This window comes from Rattus norvegicus, chromosome 8 (genome assembly GCF_036323735.1).
Source record: "Rattus norvegicus strain BN/NHsdMcwi chromosome 8, GRCr8, whole genome shotgun sequence".
Classification (NCBI taxonomy): Eukaryota; Metazoa; Chordata; class Mammalia; order Rodentia; family Muridae; genus Rattus; species Rattus norvegicus.
In genome coordinates this window covers 26707616-26724856 of record NC_086026.1, presented here as the reverse complement: position 1 = coordinate 26724856, position 17241 = coordinate 26707616, and positions in this window count along the sequence as shown.

Genomic DNA, 17241 nt, shown 5'->3' with positions numbered 1-17241 from the left:
CTTCATGAAATTCATAGGCAAATGGATGGAACTAGAAAATACCATCCTGAGTGAGGTCACCCAATTTTGAAAAATGCACATTGTATGTAATCACTGATAAAAGCTCGAATTGCCCAAGATACGGTCCACAGAACACATGAAGCTCAAGAAAATGGATGACTAAAGTGCAGATGCTTCAGTCCTTCTTAGAAGGAGGAATGAAAATATTCATAGGATTCCATGGGGAAGAGAGCTGAACACCCAGAAGTGCAGACATCTTGAGACCACTGGACAGACTGCCACTTCTGCTCACCTCTGCCCACATCCCTGGTGCAAGAAGAAACTGCACAATGCCGTGGACACAGGAATATAGGAATAGTCATCCGTTGGTACCTTTGGTTATGGTCTGTGCCCAGGACTGAACTGAAGAGATCAAACAGCTCCCTGCACCCAAATTGCATGGGGGAGAAAGCTGGACCCTCAGAGGTGCAGACACTCCTGAGACATCAGAGGAGAGTAACCTTTGTCCACTTTCTTGACCCAAGAGGTAATTGCATAATGCCAACTGTGTCCCCTGCATACAAGGACCTAGGAGCAATCAGGCACAGGACACGTCTAATTCCTGCCCATGCCAAGAGCTGAAAGACAGTCACCAGGCCTGCAGACACACCTAAAATCAGACAACTTGAAAAGGCTGAATAAAAAAAAGAAAACAGTTTTACATGAGTGTTGACACAGAGGCCTAAGGAAGGTCAAACCACTCTCAGAAACATCAAGACAAGCAAACACCAGAGACAACCCAAAGGGGAGAGGCAAGCTCAGGAACCTAAGCAACAGAAACCAAGACTATTTGGCATCATCAGAGCCCAGGTCTCCCACCAAAGAAAATATTGGATATCCAAACACACTGGAAAACGGAAGATTTAGATTTAAAAATCACATTTTATAGTAATGATGGAGGACTGTAAGAAGGACATAAATAACTCCCTTAAAGAAACGCAGCACAACACAAGAAAACAAGTAGAAGCCCTTAAAGAGGAAACACAAAAATCCTTGAAAGAATTACAGGAAAACACAACCAAACAGGAGAAGGAATTGAACAAAAATGTCCAGGATTTAAAAATGGAAATAAAAACAATAAAGAAAGCACAAGTGGAGACAACCCTGGATATAGAAAACCTAAGGAAGAGACCAGGAGTCATAGATACAAGCAACACCAACAGAATAGAAGAGATAGAAGAGAGAATCTTAGGTGCAGAAGATATCATACAAAACATTGACACAACTTTCAAAGGGAATGTAAAACACAAAAAGCTCCTAACCCAAAGTATCCAGGAATTCCAGGACACAATGAGAAGATCAAACCTAAGGATAATAGGTATAGAGAGAGCAAAGACTCCCATTTTAAAGGGCCATTAAATATCATCAACAAAATTATAGAAAAAAATTCTCTGGCCTAAAAAAACAGATGCCCATAAACATACAAAAAATCTATAGAACTCCTAATAGTTTAGACCAGAAAAGAAATTCCTCCTGTCATGTAATAGTCAAAACACCAAATGCACAGATCAAAGAAAGAAAATTAAAAGTAGTAAGGGAAAAAGGTCAAAGATGAGCTCTCAATCCTGAATATCTATGCTTCAAATGCAAGGTCACCTAAATTCATAAAAGATACCTTACTAAAGTTCAAAACACAAATTGTACCTTACATAATATGAGTGGGAGATTTCAACACCTCATTCTCATTAATGGACTGATCATGGAAACAGAAACTAATCAGAGATGTAGAGAAACTAACAGAAGTTATCAACCAAATGGACTTAACAGATATTTAGAATGAAATATATTTCATTCTATATTTCATTCTAAAAGAAAAGAATATACCTTCTTCTCAGCACTTCATGGTACCTTCTCCAAACTGACCATATAATTAGTCATAAAACAGGCCTCAAAAGATACAAGATGATTGAAATAGTTCCATGCATTCTATCAGATCACCATGGACTAAGGCTGGTCTTCAATAACAACAAAATTGACAGAAAGCCCACATACACATGCAGTTGGGCAATATTGTACTCATTGATAACTTGGTCAAGGAAGAAATAAAGAAATTAAAGGATTTTTAGAATATAATGAAAGTGAAGGCACAACATACCAAAACTTATGGGACACTATGAAACCAGTGCTAAGAGGAAAGGACACAGGTATGCCTGCATCCAAGTAGAAACTGGAGAGAGTATATACCAGCATCTTGACAGGACACCTAAAAGCTCTAGAACAAAAAGAAGAAAATACACCCAAGAGGAATTGAGAGCAGGGAATAAATCAAACTCATTGATTTATTTCCAAGGAGAAACAAAAGTAACCATACAAACTCATTGATTTATTTCCAAGGAGAAACAAAAAGAACTATACAAAGAATCAACAAAATCAGGAGCTGGTTCTTTGAGAAAATCAACAAGATACATAAACCTTTAGCCAGACTAGCCAGAAAGAGTATCCAAATTAACAAATAATAAATGAAAAGGGAGACATAACAAGTGAATCTGAGGAAATCCAAAAATTATCAGATCACACTACAAAAGCCTATATTGAAAAAACTGGAAAATCTGGATGAAATTGATAATTTTCTAGACAGGTACCAGGTATCAAAGTTAAATCAAGATCAGATAAAACATCTAAACAGTCCCATAACTCCTATAGAAATAGAAACAATTATTATAATTCACCCAACCAAAAACAGCCCAGTACCAGATGGATTTAGTGGACAATTCTATCAGATCTTCAAGGAGACCTAATACCAATACTGTCCAAACTATTACACAAAATAGGAACAAAAGGAAAACTATCCAGTTCCTTCTATGAAGTCACAATTACACTTATACCTAAACAACACAAAGTTCTAACAAAGAAAGATAACTTCAGATCAACTTCCCTTATGAATATTTACACAAAAATACTCAAAATTTCACAAAACGAACCCCAGAACACATCAAAACAGTCATCCATCATGATCAAGTAGGCTTCATCCCAGAGATACAGGATTGCTTCAATACATGGAAGTCCATCAACAGAATTCACTATATAAACAAACTCAAATTAAAAAAAAAAACACATGATTATCTCATTAGATCCGGAGAAAGCATTTGACAAAATTCAACACTCCTTCATGTTACAAATCTTGGAAAATAAGGAACTCAAGGCCCATACTTAAACATAGTAAAACGAGTATACAGCAACCTAGTAGCCAAAATCAAACTAAATGGAAAGAATCTTGAAGCAATCCCTCTAAAATCAGGGATGAGACAAGGCAGACCATTGCCTTCCTACTTATTCAATATAGTAATCGAAGTGTTAGCCAGACCGATAAGATAACAAGAGGAAGTCAAGTGGGTTCAAATTGGAAAGGAAGAAGTCAAAATATCACTATTTGCAAAGAGGTCAATAAAGCAGAATACTCCTCTATTGTTGGTGGGATTGCAAGCTGGTACAACCACTCTGGTAATCAGTCTGGAGGTTCCTCAGTAAATTGAACATAGTACTAAGTACCCAGCTATACCACTCCTGGGCATATATCCAAGAGATACTCCAACATATAAGAAGGACACATGCTCCACTATGTTCATAGCAGCCTTGTTTATAATATTCAGAACCTGGAATGAACCTAGTATCCTTCAACAGAGGAATGGATACAGAAAATGTGATACATCTACATAGTGGAGTACTACTCAGCTATCAAAAACAATGACTTCATGAAATTCACAGCCAAATAGATGGAACTAGGAAATATAATCCTGAGTGAGGTAACCCAATCACAAATAAAAATAAACATGGTATTTACTCACTGATAAGTGGATATTAGCCCAAAAGCTTGGACTACCCAAGATACAATCCACTGATCACATGAAGCATAAGAAGAAGGAAGACCAAAGTGTGGTTCTTCTTAGAAAATGGGAACAAAAATATTCATAGGAGGAGATATGGAGACAAAGTTTGGACCAGAGCCTGAAGGAATGGCCATTCAGATCATGCTCCACATGAGCATCCAGCACATATACATACAGCTATGAAACCCAGACAATATTGCTGATGTCAATAAGTGCATGCTGACAGGAGCCCTACATATCTGCCTCCTGAAAGGCTCTGCCAGAGCATGACAAGTACAGAGGTGAATGCTACCAGCCAATCACTGAAATGAGAATGGGGTCCACATTGGAGGAATTAGAGAAAGGATTGAAGGCACTGAAAGAACTTGCAACCCTTTAACACAATACCAACCCACCAGAGCTCCTAGGAACTAAAGCACTACCCAAAGAGTACAACTGGACAGACCCGTAGTTCTAGGTTCATATGTATTAGAGTATGGTCTTGTTGGGCACCAAAGTGAGGAGAAGTCCTTGGTCCTGCCAAAATTGGATCTCCCAGTTTAGGGTAATGTTAGATCAGGGACTGTGGGAAGCAGTAGGTGGTTGGGGAGGGAAACACCCTCATAGAAGAAGGGGTCTGGGGAATGGAATAGGGGGTTTATAGATGGGAAACCCAGAGATGGCATAACATTTGAAATGTAAATAAAATAATCCAATAAAAAGAAAAAGAGTAGAAGATTCTAAGTTTTTAAAAAAGCAGAAAAATATATAGTGAAAACATAGAAGAAAAATTCCCTAATATAAAGGAAGACATCTCTGTAAAGATACAAGAAGCTTACAGAGTACCAAATAAATTGGATCATAAAAGAAAGTTCCTGTGTCTCATAATAATCAAAATACTACATATCCAAAACAAATAAAGAATGTTAAAAGCTGCAAGGGAAAAGACTATGTAACATAAGAAGGCAAACCTATTACAATTATACCTGACTTCTCAATGGTGACACTAAAAACCATAAGGGCCTGGACAGATGCTTAGAGTTACTAAGAGATTACAGATGCCAGCTCAATATAGTTTATCTTGCAAAACTTTCAATAACCATAAAAGGAAAAAAACAAGATATTTTACAACAAAGTTAAATTGAAACAATATCACAAATCCAGCCCAACAGAAGGTAGTAGAAGGAAAATTCTGCATTAGTTATCTACACCCACAAAAACATAAAGAATAAGTAATCTCATATCATCAAAACCAAAAGTAGGGAAACACACACACACACACACACACACACACACACACACAGACACACACGCACACACACACACACATACACACACACACCACAACCACTACCATCACTTACAGTAACAAAATAACAATAATTGTTCATTAATACTTTTTGGTATCAATGGACTCAATTCCCTAATAAAAAGAAATAGGCTAACAGAATTTATGCAAAAGCAGTCTCCATCCTTCTGCTGCATACAAGAAATACAACAAAGATAGCCATTACCACAGAGTAAATGGTAGGAAAGACTTTCCAAAAAAATAAACCAAGGAAGCAAACTTATGTAGAAATTCTAATATTTAACAAAATAGAGTTAAAACAAAAACTATTCAGAGAAGATGCAGAATTCTAGGGAACCATGGAATTGGCCCAGCTTAGATGCCCTGAGAGGCATATGCAATAGGATTTTCATGTTAGAATCCATGGCTCCTGGGGCACAATGCGCTTTCTAGTTCCTAAGAGATTGATGGAACTCCTTCAGGCACTGAATCAACCAGATCTCTTTGTGTTTCTCTGAATGCTGTCATGGAATTTTGGGAATCATGGAAACTTTACAGGTCTTAGATATTAATCTTGTGTTGCCTGTAAAGTTTGTAATTGTTATTGTGTTCTGGCAACTACAACTGTATTGATTATGGGAATTGTTATTATATTCTTTTTTGATAAAAGTATATAAATTATGATTGTGCTCAAAAAATTGTCACAAATTCAGCTGTGCTATAACCCTTCTGAGGAGAGTGAAGGACATCTCATTCTTTTTTTAAATTTTTTTTTATTAACTTGAGTATTTCTTATTTACATTTCGAGTGTTATTCCCTTTCCCGATTTCCGGGCCAACATCCCCCTAACCCCTACCCCTCCACTCCGTTATGGGTGTTCCCCTCCCCATCCTCCCCCCATTGCTACCCTCCCCCCAACAATCATGTTCACTGGGGGTTCAGTCTTAGCAGGACCATGGGCTTCCCCTTCCACTGGTGATCTTACTAGGATATTCATTGCTACCTATGAGGTCAGAGTCCAGGGTCAGTCCATGTACAGTCTTTGGGTAGTGGCTTAGTCCCTGGAAGCTCTGGTTGGTTGGCATTTTTGTTCATAAGGGGTCTCGAGCCCCTTCAAGCTCTTCCAGTTCTTTCTCTGATTTCTTCAACGGGGGTCCTGTTCTCAGGTCAGTGGTTTGCTGCTGGCATTTGCCTCTGTATTTCCTGTATTCTGGCTGTGTCTCTCAGGAGAGATCTACATCCAGCTCCTGTCGGCCTGCACTTCTTTGCTTCATCTATCTTGTCTAATTGTGTGGCTGTATATGTATGGGCCACATGTGGGGCAGGCTCTGAATGGGTGTTCCTTCTGTCTCTGTTTTAATCTTTGCCTCTCTATTCCCTGCCAAGGGTATTCTTGTTCCCCTTTTAAAGAAGGAGTGAAGCATTCGCATTTTGATCATCCATCTTGAGTATCATGTGTTCTATGCATCTAGGGTAATAAAGAATTTGGGCTAATAGCCACTTATCAATGAGTGCATACCATGTGTGTTTTTCTGTGATTGGGTTACCTCACTCATGATGATATTTTCCAGTTCCAAACATTTGCCTATGAATTTCATAAAGGCATTGTTTTTGATAGCTGAGTAATATTCCATTGTGTAGATGTACCACATTTTCTGTATCCATTCCTCTGTTGAAGGGCATCTGGGTTCTTTCCAGCTTCTGGCTATTATAAATAAGGCTGCTATGAACATAGTGGAGCACGTGTCTTTTTTATATGTTGGGGCATCTTTTGTGTATATGCCCAAGAGAGGGATAGCTGGATCTTCAGGTAGTTCAATGTCCAATTTTCTGAGGAACCTCCAGACTGATTTCCAGAATGGTTGTACCAGTCTGCAATCCCACCAACAATGGAGGAGTGTTCCTCTTTCTCCACATCCTCCCCAGCATTTGCTGTCACCTGAGTTTTTGATCTTAGCCATTCTCACTGGTGTGAGATGAAGTTTCAGGGTTGTTTTGATTTGCATTTCCCTTATGACTAAAGATTTTGAACATTTCTTTAGGTGTTTCTCAGCCATTCGGCATTCCTCAGCTGTGAATTCTTTGTTTAGCTCTGAATCCAATTTTAAATAGGGTTATTTGTCTCCCTGCGGTCTAACTTCTAGAGTTCTTTGTATATTTTGGATATAAGCTCTCTATCTCTTGTAGGATTGGTAAAGATCTTTTCCAAATCTGTTAGTTGCTGTTTTGTCCTACCCCCAGTGTCCTTTGCCGTACAGAAGCTTTGCAGTTTTATGAGATCCCATTTGTCGATTCTTGATCTTAGAGCATAAGCCATTGGTGTTTTGTTCAGGAAATTTTTTCCACTGCCCACGTGTTCGAGATGCTGCCCTAGTTTTTCTTCTATTAGTTTGAGTGTATCTGGTTTGATGTGGAGGTCCTTGATCCACTTGTACTTAAGCTTTGTACAGGGTGATAAGCACGGATCGATCTGCATTCTTCTACATGTTGACCTCCAGTTGAACCAGCACCATTTGCTGAAAATGCTATCTTTTTTCCATTGGATGGTTTTGGCTCCTTTGTCAAAAATCAAGTGCCCATAGGTGTGTGGGTTCATTTCTGGGTCTTCAATTCTGTTCCATTGATCTATCTGTCTGTCTCTGTACCCATACCATGCAGTTTTTATGACTATTGCTCTGTAATACTGCTTGAGTTCAGGGATAGTGATTCCCCCTGAAGTCCTTTTATTGTTCAGGATAGTTTTAGTTATTCCAGATGAATTTGCAAATTGTTCTGTCTAACTCTCTGAAGAATTGGATTGGTATTTTGATGGGGATTGCATTGAATCCGTAGATCGCTTTTGGTAAAATGGCCATTTTTACTATATTAATCCTGCTAATCCATGAGCATGGGAGATCTTTCCATCTTCTGAGGTCTTCTTCAATTTCTTTCTTCAGAGTCTTGAAGTTCTTATTGTACAGATCTTTTACTTGCTTGGTTAAAGTCACACCGAGGTACTTTATATTATTTGGGTCTGTTATGAAGGGTGCCGTTTCCCTAATTTTTTTCTCGGCTTGTTTCTCTTTTGTGTAGAGGAAGGCTACGGATTTATTTAGGTTAATTTTATACCCAGCCACTTTGCTGAATTTGTTTATCAGATTTAGTAGTTCTCTGGTGGAACTTTTGGGATCACTTAATTATACTATCATATCATCTGCAAATAGTGATATTTTGACTTCGTCTTTTCCAATCTGTATCCCCTTGGTTTCCTTTTGTTGTCTGATTGCTCTGGCTAGAACTTCAAGAACTATATTGAATAAGTAGGGAGAAAGTGGGCAGCCTTGTCTAGTCCCTGATTTTAGTGAGATTGCTTCAAGTTTCTCTCCATCTAGTTTAATGTTAGCAACTGGTTTGCTGTATATGGCTTTTACTATGTTTAGGTATGGGCCTTGAATTCCTATTCTTTCCAGGACTTTTATCATGAATGGGTGTTGAATTTTGTCAAATGCTTTTTCAGCATCTAATGAAATGATCATGTGGTTTTGTTCTTTCAATTTGTTTATATAATGGATGACATTGATGGTTTTCCATATATGAAACCACCCCTGCATGCCTGGGATGAAGCCTACTTGATCATGATGGATGATTGTTTTGATGTGCTATTGGATTCGGTTTGCCAGAATTTTTTTTGAGTATTTTTACGTGGATATTCATAAGGGAAATTGGTCTGAAGTTCTCTTTCTTTGTTGGGTCTTTGTGTGGTTTAGGTATAAGAGTAATTGTGGCTTCATGGAATGAATTCAGTAGTGCTCCCTCTGTTTCAATTTTGTGGAATATTTTGGATAGTATTGGTATGATGTTTTCTATGAAGGTCTGATAGAATTCTGCACTAAACCTGTCTGGACCTGGGCTCTTTTTGGATGGGAAACCTTTAATGACTGCTTCTATTTCGTTAGGAGTTATGGGGTTGTTTAACTGGTTTATCTGTTCCTGATTTAACTTCACTACCTGGTATCTGTCTGGGAAATTGTCCATTTCCTGCAGATTTTCAAGTTTTGTTGAATATAGGCTTTTATAGTAAGATCTGATGATTTTTTGAATTTCCTCTGATTCTGTAATTATGACTCCCTTTTCATTTCTGATTTTGTTAATTTGGACACACTCTCTGTGTCCTCTCTTTAGTCTGCCTAAGGGTTTTTCTATCTTGTTGATTTTCTCAAAAAACCAACTTTTGGTTCTGTTGATTCTTTCTATGGTCCTTTTTGTTTCTACTTGGTTAATTTCAGCGCTGAGTTTGATTATTTCCTGCCTCGTACTCCTCCTGGGTGTATTTGCTTTTTTTTTGTTCTAGAGCTTTTAGGTGTGCTGTCAAGCTGGTGACATATGCTCTCTCCTGTTTCTTTCTGCAGCCACTCAGAGCTATGAGTTTTCCTCTTAGCACAGCTTTCATTGTGTCCCATAAGTTTGGGTATGTTGTACCTTCAATTTCATTAAATTCTAAGAAGTCTTTACTTTCTTTCTTTATTTCTTCTTTGACCAGGTTATCTTTGTGTAGAGCATTGTTCAACTTCCACATGTATGTGGGTGTTCTTCCCTTATTGTTATTGAAGACCAGGTTTAGGCCGTGGTGGTCTGATAGCACGCGTGGGATTATTTCTATTTTTCTATACCTGTTGAGGCACATTATTTCACCAATTATATGGTCAATTTTGGAGAAAGTACCATGAGGAGCTGAGAAGAATGTATATCTTTTTGCTTTAGGATAGAATGTTCTATAAATATCTGTTAAGTCCATTTGGTTCATGACTTCTCTTAGTCTGTCTACGTCTCTGTTTAATTTCTGTTTCCATGCTCTGTCCATTGATGAGAGTGGGGTGTTGAAATCTCCTACTATTATTATGTGAGGTGCAATGTGTGTTTTGAGCTTTAGTAGGGTTTCTTTTACGTATGTAGGTGCCCTTGCATTTGGGATATTTAGGATTGAGAGATCATCTTGGTGGTTTTTTCCTTTGATGAATATGAAATGACCTTCCTTATCTTTTTTGATGATTTTTATTTGAAAATTGATTTTATTTGATATTAGAATGGCTACTCCAGCTTGCTTCTTCCGACCATTTACTTGGAAAGTTGTTTTCCAGCCTTTCACTCTGAGGTGTGTTTCCTGTGGGCAGCAGAATGCAGGATCCTCATTGTGTATCCAGTTTGTTAATCTATGTATGTTTATTGGGGAGTTGAGACCATTGAATGTGAGAGATATTAAGGAATAGTGATTATTGCTGTCTGTTATATTCATATTTTGATGTGAGGTTATGTTTGTGTGCTTTTCTTCTCTTTGTTTTGTTGCCAAGACGATTAGTTTGTTGCTTTTTCTAGGGTGTAGCTTGCCTCCTTATGTTGGGCTTTACCATTTATTATCCCTTGTAGCACTGCATTAATAGAAAGATAGTGTGTAAAGTTGGTTTTGTCATGGAATATCTTGGTTTCTCCATCTATGTTAATTGAGAGTTTTGCAGGATACAGTAACCTGAGCTTGAATTTGTGTTCTCTTACGGTCTGCATGACATCTGTCCAGGATCTTCTGGCTTTCATAGTCTCTGGCAAAAAGTCTAGTGTGATTTTGATAGGTCTGCCTTTATATGTTACTTGACCTTTTTCCCTTACTGCTTTTAATATTCTTTCTTTGTTTTGTGCATTTGTTGTTTTGACTATTATGTGACGGGAGGAGTTTCTTTTCTGGTCCAATCTATTTGGAGTTCTGTAGGTTTCTTGTATGCTTATGGGTATCTCCTTCTTTAGGTTAGGGAAGTTTTCTATGATTTTGTTGAAGATATTGACTGGTCCTTTGAGCTGGGAGTCTTCACTCTCTTCTATACCTATTATCCTTAGGTTTGATCTTCTCATGGAGTCCTGGATTTCCTGTATGTTTTGGACCAGTAGCTTTTTCTGCTTTACATTATCTTTGACAGTTGATTTGATGATTTCTATGGAATCTTCTGCTCCTGAGATTCTCTCTTCTATCTCTTGTATTCTGTTGGTGATGCTTGTATCTGTGGCTCCTTTTCTCTTCCTTTGGTTTTCTATATCCAGGGTTGTTTCCTTGTGTTCTTTCTTGATTGCTTCTATTTCCATTTTTAATTCCTTCAACTGTTTGATTGTGTTTTCCTGGAATTCTTTCAGGGATTTTTGAGATTCCTCTCTGTAGGCTTCTACTTGATTATTTATGTTTTCCTGCCTTTCTCTAAGGGAGTTCTTCATGTCTTTCTTGAATTCTCCAGCGTCATGATCAAATTTGCTATTGAATCTAGATCTTATTTTTCTGGCATTTTTGCATATTCCGTATTTGTTTTGGTGGGAGGATTGGGCTCCGATGGTGCCATGTAGTCTTGGTTCCTGTTGCTTGGGTTCCTGTGCTTGCCCCTCTCCATCAGATTATCTCTAGTGTTACTTTGTTGTGCTATTTCTGACAGTGGCTAGACTGTCCTATAAGCCTGTGTGTCAGGAGTGCTGTAGACCTGTTTTCCTGTTTTCTTTCAGCCAGTTATGGGAACAGAGTGTTCTGCTTTCGGGAGTGTAGTTTTTCCTATCTACAGGTCTTCAGCTGTTCCTGTGGGCCTGTGTCCTGAGTTCACCAGGCAGATCGCTTGGAGCAGAAAAGTTGGTCTTACCTGGGGTCCCGAGGCTCAAGTTTGCTCGTGGGGTTGTTTATGAACTCTCCACGGGGGCAGCAACCAGGAGCCCTTTCCGGGAGCTTCTGTGCACCACAGTTCCAGATGGCATTTGTTGTTTTCCTCTGGAATCAGTAATGTGGACAGAGTGTAGTATCTTCTGGTTTCCCAGGTGTGTCTGCCTCTCTGAAGGTTTAGCTCTCCCTCCCACGGGATTTGGGTGCACAGAACTGTTTATCTGGTCGGTCCCTTCAGGTTCTTGCATTGTCTCAGATGCAGGGGACCTGCTTCTCCTGTGCCCTTATCTTCGAGAACCCAGGGGCCATATACAGTTTCCTCTTGGGCCAGGGTTGTGGGCAGTGGTGGGCAGTGTTGGTGGTCTCTTCTGCTCTGCAGTCTCAGGAGTGCCCACCTGTTCGGGCAGTGAGCTCTCTCTCCCAAGGCGTGAGATTGGGACTCCTGCTAAAAACCGGAAGTGTCAGGTCCTAGAGAAATTTTGCCTCTGTGAGGACATCTCATTCTTATCAAAGGAATAAATTCACCAAGAGACATGTGAATACTGAATAACTATGTCTAAACTAATGGACATACATATTTGTAAAAAGGAACATTATTAAGCTTAAATAATACACTGAATCTCTCATATTAATAATAAGAGGCTTCAGTATTCCATTCTCACCAATGACCAGGTCAGCCAGATAACAACTAAGCAGAAAATATTGGCTCTAAAAGGTCTACGAATCAAATGAACTAATAGTTATCTACAAAACATTTCACCCAAACACAAAAGAATATTCTTCTTCTCAGAATCTCATGAAACATTCTCCAAATTGATCACACAGTAGTCACAAAGCAAGTCTCAACAAGTACAAGAAAATTAAAGTAATCCTTGTATCCAACAAGAATACCAAAGATTACATCTGGATTTCAATAACAACAGGAACAAAAGAAAGCCTAAAAGCTCATGAAAACAGAACACCATTTTTCTGAAGGGCTACTGTGCCAAACCAGAAATGAAGAAATTTAAGGTGTTTTAGACTTCAAGGAAAATAAATGCACAACATACCTGACCTTATGGCACATGGTGCAGTAAATAAGGGCAATGGTGTTAAAAGGAAAGTACTAAGGTGGAGCATCTCTGGTGACCAGCTGAAGGAATTGGAGGATATGGAGAGACTGTGTGAGTGACCTTAGATGATATTTCTGCTAGAGAAGGATATAGAGGGTAAAGGGCCCACAGCATATATCCAGGCAGGACTTCCAGAGGAAGAAGATGGACCTCAATCCACCTTCAACCCCAAATTTGTCTTGCCTACAAGATGTGCAGGGATTAAGAGGGAGAAGATCCTGAGGGAATGACCAACCATCTGGAGTCTCATCACATATGAGAGAGCCAATTTCTGGCACTAATGATACTATGCTATGCTTTAAGACAGGAGCCTAGCAAAATTGTATCCTGAGATGCTTCATCCAGCAGTAAATGGAAGCAGATGCAATGTCTCATAGTCAAAAATCAGGGAGAGCTTAAGGAATATTGTGGCACAGTGGGAGATAGGATTGAGGAAGCTGGAGGGGTCAAAGACACCAAAAGAAGACCTAGAGTCAACTAATGTGGGACCATGGACTCACAGAGACTGGGTACCATCCATGGAGCATGCAGGGGATGGACCTAGATCCCCTACACATTTATAGCAATTGGGAAGCTTGATTCTGATTTATAAAAAATTCTTTAATTTTTTAAATACAGTCCAATCTTTCCCCCAAATCCGTCTGCCCTCTAGAAGCTTGACTTTCATGTGGGTCACCTAACAGGTGGAACAGGGCCTCTTTCAGTCTCTGTTTCCTGGCATTGGTTCCTCTTGCCCCTACATGGAGTGCCTAGTTGGACATCACTATGTGAGAATGTGTCTAGTCCTGCTGGAACTAGATATTGCAGGGAGTGGTGGTACCTAAGGAGAGGGATCCTCTTTGCTGAGGAAGGGGAGAGGAGGTAATGGGGGAAGAGATTTGTATAGTAGATGCTGGGAGAAGAGGAAGACTGTGATCCAAATGTAAGGTGAATAAAATAGTTAAAAAATGTAACTGAAGAGAGCTCATCAAAGCAATTTAACAGCATACCTGGAATATCTAGAACAAAAGAGGCACATCTACCAGAGTGAAGAAGGCAGGAAATATCAAACTATGGGTTGAACTTAATACAATAAAAAGGAAACAAACGATACAAAGAGTCAATGAAACAAAGATTTGAGAAAGTTATGCAGCATACTCCACAGTGGAAGGACATATGGCTGAGAAACACTTAGGTAAAATTTTAACACCCTTAGCCCTAAGTAGGAGAGAAAGAAGGCTAGAAGGGAAAGAGAATGTTGACCTCACTAGACTACTTCCTGCTGTTTAATGTCTCTGAATTCCTTTGTGTAAGTACAATCTTTTTCATCAGAATATCTCCAACAAGGGACCCAGCAATCACACACACCAGAAAACAGCAATGCAGTAAACAGCAATCTGGCAACAGCAGGAAATAGTAACAGTAGCAGCAGGAATAGCAGCTGCTTTGGCATTTTTTATGCTCTCACGTGCCCTCAGAATTCCAAATATAAACTATCCTCAGCTGGCAAAACCATGCCTATGCCAGAGCATGAGACAAATCATAGTCAGCTGCTGTGAACAATCTGAAGTAACCCCATACCCCACACTGAGGATTAAAACAAAAACATATTTTCATAACATAACTGGTTTTTAAAGAAATCACATTTTCACTACATAATAATTGACACAGTGGAGACTGCTCAGTGTTTAAGCATATGTGACAACACTACAGACGATCTGAGTTGAAAGCTCACATACTCATAGAAACAGAACAACGTTCTACTCAATGATAACATGGTTAGGGAAGAAATAAAGAAATCCAATGAAAATGAAGGCAAACATACTCAAACATAATGAGAGCAGTGGTAAGAGAAAAATTCATAGCTCTAGGTGCCTTCATAATGAAATTGAAATTGTAGCAATCCTGTACTAGCAATTTCACAGCACACCTGAAAGCTCTGGAACAAAAAGAAGCAAATACACCCAAGAGGAATAGATGGCAGGAAATAGTCAAACTCAGGGCTGAAAAGAAACCAATTAGAAATGAAGAGAACAATACAAAAAAATCCCCAGAACCAAAAGCTGGTTCTTTGTGAAAATAAACAAGATAAATAAATCCTCAGTCAAAGTAACTAAAGGACACAGAGACAGTATACAAATTAACAAAATCAGAAACTAAAAGGGAAACATACAGAAACGGATGAAATTAAGAAACATCAGATCTTACTACAAAAAAGTATATACTCTACAAAACTGGAACATTTAGATGAAATGGATGGATTTACACACAGATACCATTAGCAAATAAATCAAGGTCAGGTAAACTATTGAATCAGCCCAATAACCCTGAAGGAAAAAGAAGCAGTCATTAAAAACCCCCCAATCAAAAAAGGCAGAGGCCAGATGATTTTAGTGTAGAATTCGACCAAACCTTCAAAGAAAAGCTAATTTCAACATTCCTCAAACTGTGCCATAAAAGAGAAACAAAAGTACACTTCCTAATTCATTCTATATGGTGACAGCCACCATGACAGTTAAATAACACAAAGACTCAACCAGGAAAGAGAACTTCAGACCACTTTCACTTTTGGACATTGATGCAAAAGTACTAACCCTTTTTCTAAGGATCATAATTGTTTACCTAGGGCCCTGTCTCTTGAGGAGACATAGTAAATAAATTACAATAATTACAATTGATGATGTGTCAATTTCATTTAAAATCACCCCTGCCAACCTCATCCCGTAAAATTCAAATGGTGTTTATTGTGCTTCTGATCTTTGTCTCCCCCTGCTGTTTGCGTCAGGGCGCTGCAGTTCGCTTCTGGACTGGCCTGCCTTTGGTGGTTTGTGGTGTTCACATGCCAGTCTCAGTTGATAGAACCAGCTTGGCCAGTCTGTGCCTGTTTAGACTTGGGGGTATGGGGTAATAGATACTGAAAGGCTTGGGCAGAGCTACCAGGATCAGCCCACTATACCCGTGAGAAGACTTTAGAAGGATAATTATTTTTTCAACAGCTTTTGAATCTCAGCATTAAAAGCTGTTCTACAGGTAATTGTGCCCTAGTCCTCGTCCTTTTTAAACCCCACGAACGGCACAACCGTGTTGTGGCTTTAGGAGGAGCTTCTCAGCTCTATGTAAACCCCTTAGATGCACTCAGCATTTACTTTATGCACTGTTGCAGCTTTAGAGTGTAGCTCTAGCTGTTCATATGGGGAGACTTTCATCTCAGTTTAGTTGGTTTCTATGCGAGATGTTGGTGCGCCAATTATTGCAGTGATTTTTATCTTCAATAAACTCGTATAAAAACACACACTGCAGTTAATATATTTATAATCTACTAGCCTAGATTATGCAGCTAGATTACCACAACAACCCATCCCCCAGCTGTGACACCTTTGCCACTTGCAGTTTCTCCTGGCCATGTGGTTCTCCTCTATCTCCTCTTCTCTTCTCTCTCTTCCTCTCTCCCTTTCTTTGAGAATTCTTGTCCCACCTTTTACTTCTCCTGCCCCATCACAGGCTCTAGCCTTTGTTTGACAAATGAAAATGGGCAAAAGATTTCCATGATATCACCTGAGAACCAGAGCAGCTGCTTATCAGAGGGCAACCCCCCTGTGGAAGTAAAATTAACACCAGAAAACAGCATCAGGACAACCAACAACATTCTTCCTCTGCAATTTCTATCCCCTTGATCTCATTTAGTTATCTTATTGCTTTAGCTAGAATTTCAAGTATTATATTGAAAATATATGTGAAGAGAGTAGGGTCTCTTTGTACAATTTAATATGCATTATACCCTCAAATGTTCACTATTCAGTATCAGAGAACTAGTTAGTGTTCTGGTCCATATTTGGGACCAACTCTACCACTCCCGGCATTCCTTAATTGTGTTTAAGTTTTTGGGTAGGATTGAGGTTTCATAGCCCAACAGTTGGATATATCTATTGGTGCAGTCCTTGTTCAGCTCACATTTGGGTCATATTATTGCTGAGGATTTGTTGGGATAAGTTCAGAAATTACTAGAATATTTGATCTCAAAGCAAATTCCCTGATCCTGTGTCTCTTATATTTTCTCTACCAACTGTTCCACAGTGTTTCTGAAACCTTATAAGTGGGAGTATTTTGTAAATGTGTCCATTGTGACTAGACTCCTCAACTCTGATCTCTGACTGGTTATGGGTTTTAGTCCATGTATATTGCAAGTAGAATTTTCGTGATGAAGCCTGATGACTAAACTTATCTACAGGTATTAGAACAAATATGTAGATTGTAAATCTCTATGCTGGCTTAGCAAATTAGTGATTATATTTTTTCTATAAAATCCAGATATTCACTATCACTGAATAGTTGGCTAGAGTCCAGGAGTAGGCATTG